Below are 4,530 nucleotides of genomic sequence, written 5' to 3'. Positions count from 1 at the left end.
AGTTCAGACTAATTTATATATTATTTACAAAAAATGTTAACAACTTAGTCTATATTCCAGTCTAAAGTCCAAAATATGGTCTTGTTTATTTTTCAGACTGTAGTATAATCTTTAGTCCGGCTTATAATCTTATCTGTAGTCCAGCAAATATACTTGTATATAGTCCAGACTAAAGTCTTGTTTATAGTTCAGACTATAGTCTAGTTTATAATCTAGACAATACTAGTCTATATTTCAGAATGTAACCTAGTATACACTATAGTATAGTCTACACTTCAGACTACAATCAAGACAATATTCCGGACTAAAGTCTAGTCTATAATCCAGATTATAGTATAGACTATAGTGTAGTCTATTGTCCAGACTATAGTCTAGTCTATAGTCCTGACTATAGTCTAATCTATAGTCTATTCTATAGTGAAGACTAGTTTATAGTCCAGAATATAATCTAGTCTACAGTGTAAACTATAGTCTCGGCTGACATTCTATAGCCTAGTCAATCCGAATTGTTAGTAATTGACCTTTTCACTTTGTCACCCAATTTGTAACACTGTGCAATAGATCAACATAATTATAATTGCCTGAACAAGTTATACCGCTCCCATTGATGTCTTGCAGAAGTGTTAAATTTAATTTCAGTAAAGATGCGTCGTTCCATATCCCCGAGAGAATATGTAGAAAAACACACATGTATACATAACAACAAGAAAAAATTTACGTGCAACACGTTATAAAGCCTCAAGGTAAAACAATGTTGTCAACAAAAACTATAAAAAAACACACACATACACAAATTTTTGTGGTTTTTCTAGCAGATTTACGCATTTTTTTCATACGAATTTTATAAAATTAATATTTACCGTTTGAACATAAAATTTTTGCTGATTGAAATTGTTTTCTTGTATTCATTCGTTTCTTTAGAAGTAGACGATGGTGTGGAAAATAGTTTTTTAGTAGATTTTTTTGCAGTTGTATATTTATCATATTTAAATAGCAATAAAATGTATTTTATGTCGACAAATGACATCTATGACAGTTTCAAACGTGGAACAAAAACCAATTTAAATACTCATACACACTTGTGTAAAAACGAAGAAAAAAAGACGACCAACCGAAAAGTACCAAATAACGCATAAATTTCAATTTTTAAAATGACAACCAAAACAAAAACAAATCACATAAAAGTACAACACAATTACATACATACATATGTATGTATATGTGCGGACAAATATTTATAAAAATATTGAAAAAAAAAGAGAAAAGACACTGTGCAAATAAAGTGCAATAATTCATTATAATTGCACTACTAACACATCATTTACAGAATTGTACAATGACTACACAATATTATTGCACACAGTCTCACATAGACACTCTGTTAGTTATTGGCTTATGGAACCAATGTAGTAATGAGAGGTTCAGTGACAAAAAATAATCGGCAGTTTAATGGATTTTTATGAATCTAGTCATCATTCTGTACCCTATATTATATTTGAATTTTTAATTGACTATTGAATTGAAATAAAATTTTGGTCAAAATCTAGTAATATGTTCCTATTATTCCTAACTTTGTAACTGGTCCATTCTTGATAATTTCTCCCTTCAGCAAACATTTTCGATTCTCCATTTTCTGCAAATTATTGATAAATCTTCTTTTCATAGAAAATGTTCGATAAATGATTGTAAATTTATTAACCAATAATAAAAAAAATAACGATAATTTAAAATCGCCAAATTATTAATTTCCTATAAATACCACCTGTAGCGTACAATTTCATCACTTTCCTCTTTCTATCACTCTTATAAACATTAAACGTTAAATGCAAAAACTAAATTTATGATAATAAATAAAATTTATTGGCGAAAAAATGTAATTAACTTGGTTGATTATTTATGGGACACAAATGAACCAAAATATTTTTATTTCTTAATGTTTTATTGTTTATTTTATGGGCTGAGACATTTTTAAAGGAATAATATACGAATTTTATGTATCTACAAAGAAAAAGTTTTAGACATGTATTTAACCATAGAAATGTTTTGTAACGTTTAAAATGGGTTTTAATAGCTTTCTTAGTCCAGTCTATAGTCTAGTCTAGTCTATAGTCTAGTCTAGTCTATAGTCTAGTCTAGTCTATAGTCTAGTCTATAGTCTAGTCTATAGTCTAGTCTATAGTCTAGTCTATAGTCTAGTCTATAGTCTAGTCTATAGTCTAGTCTATAGTCTAGTCTATAGTCTAGTCTATAGTCTAGTCTATAGTCTAGTCTATAGTCTAGTCTATAGTCTAGTCTATAGTCTAGTCTATAGTCTAGTCTATAGTCTAGTCTATAGTCTAGTCTATAGTCTAGTCTATAGTCTAGTCTATAGTCTAGTCTATAGTCTAGTCTATAGTCTAGTCTATAGTCTAGTCTATAGTCTAGTCTATAGTCTAGTCTATAGTCTAGTCTATAGTCTAGTCTATAGTCTAGTATATAGTCTAGTCTATGTCTAGTCTATAGTCTAGTCTATAGTCTAGTCTATAGTCTAGTCTATAGTCTAGTCTATAGTCTAGTCTATAGTCTAGTCTATAGTCTAGTCTATAGTCTAGTCTATAGTCTAGTCTATAGTCTAGTCTATAGTCTAGTCTATAGTCTAGTCTATAGTCTAGTCTATAGTCTAGTCTATAGTCTAGTCTATAGTCTAGTCTATAGTCTAGTCTATAGTCTAGTCTATAGTCTAGTCTATAGTCTAGTCTATAGTCTAGTCTATAGTCTAGTCTATAGTCTAGTCTATAGTCTAGTCTATAGTCTAGTCTAAGTCTAGTCTATAGTCTAGTCTATAGTCTAGTCTATAGTCTAGTCTATAGTCTAGTCTATAGTCTAGTCTATAGTCTAGTCTATAGTCTAGTCTATAGTCTAGTCTATAGTCTAGTCTATAGTCTAGTCTATAGTCTAGTCTATAGTCTAGTCTATAGTCTAGTCTATAGTCTAGTTATAGTCTAGTCTATAGTCTAGTCTATAGTCTAGTCTATAGTCTAGTCTATAGTCTCGTCTATAGTCTAGTCTATAGTCTAGTCTATAGTCTGTCTATAGTCTAGTCTATAGTCTAGTCTATAGTCTAGTCTATAGTCTCGTCTATAGTCTAGTCTATAGTCTAGTCTATAGTCTAGTCTATAGTCTAGTCTATAGTCTAGTCTATAGTCTAGTCTATAGTCTAGTCTATAGTCTAGTCTATAGTCTAGTCTATAGTCTAGTCTATAGTCTAGTCTATAGTCTAGTCTATAGTCTAGTCTATAGTCTAGTCTATAGTCTAGTCTATAGTCTAGTCTATAGTCTAGTCATAGTCTAGTCTATAGTCTAGTCTATAGTCTAGTCTATAGTCTAGTCTATAGTCTAGTCTATAGTCTAGTCTATAGTCTAGTCTATAGTCTAGTCTATAGTCTAGTCTATAGTCTAGTCTATAGTCTAGTCTATAGTCTAGTCTATAGTCTAGTCTATAGTCTAGTCTATAGTCTAGTCTATAGTCTAGTCTATAGTCTAGTCTATAGTCTAGTAGTCTAGTCTATAGTCTAGTCTAGTCTAGTCTATAGTCTAGTCTATAGTCTAGTCTATAGTCTAGTCTATAGTCTAGTCTATAGTCTAGTCTATAGTCTAGTCTATAGTCTAGTCTATAGTCTAGTCTATAGTCTAGTCTATAGTCTAGTCTATAGTCTAGTCTATAGTCTAGTCTATAGTCTAGTCTATAGTATAGTCTATAGTCTAGTCTATAGTCTAGTCTATAGTCTAGTCTATAGTCTAGTCTATAGTCTCGTCTATAGTCTAGTCTATAGTCTAGTCTATAGTCTAGTCTATAGTCTAGTCTATAGTCTCGTCTATAGTCTAGTCTATAGTCTAGTCTATAGTCTAGTCTATAGTCTAGTCTATAGTCTAGTCTATAGTCTAGTCTATAGTCTAGTCTATAGTCTAGTCTATAGTCTAGTCTATAGTCTAGTCTATAGTCTAGTCTATAGTCTAGTCTATAGTCTAGTCTATAGTCTAGTCTATAGTCTAGTCTATAGTATAGTCTATAGTCTAGTCTATAGTCTAGTCTATAGTCTAGTCTATAGTCTAGTCTATAGTCTAGTCTATAGTCTAGTCTATAGTCTAGTCTATAGTCTAGTCTATAGTCTAGTCTATAGTCTAGTCTATAGTCTAGTCTATAGTCTAGTCTATAGTCTAGTCTATAGTCTAGTCTATAGTCTAGTCTATAGTCTAGTCTATAGTCTAGTCTAGTCTATAGTCTAGTCTATAGTCTAGTCTATAGTCTAGTCTATAGTCTAGTCTATAGTCTAGTCTATAGTCTAGTCTATAGTCTAGTCTATAGTCTAGTCTATAGTCTAGTCTATAGTCTAGTCTATAGTCTAGTCTATAGTCTAGTCTATAGTCTAGTCTATAGTCTAGTCTATAGTCTAGTCTATAGTCTAGTCTATAGTCTAGTCTATAGTCTAGTCTATAGTCTAGTCTATAGTCTAGTCTATAGTCTAGTCTATAGTCTAGTCTATAGTCTAG

Source organism: Lucilia sericata, unplaced genomic scaffold (assembly GCF_015586225.1).
Source record: "Lucilia sericata isolate MDLA Ls3-8-SP2 unplaced genomic scaffold, ASM1558622v1 Contig002629F_arrow, whole genome shotgun sequence".
Taxonomy (NCBI): Eukaryota; Metazoa; Arthropoda; class Insecta; order Diptera; family Calliphoridae; genus Lucilia; species Lucilia sericata.
The sequence above is the reverse complement of the archived record's forward strand: the minus strand, read 5'-3'. Positions refer to the sequence as shown.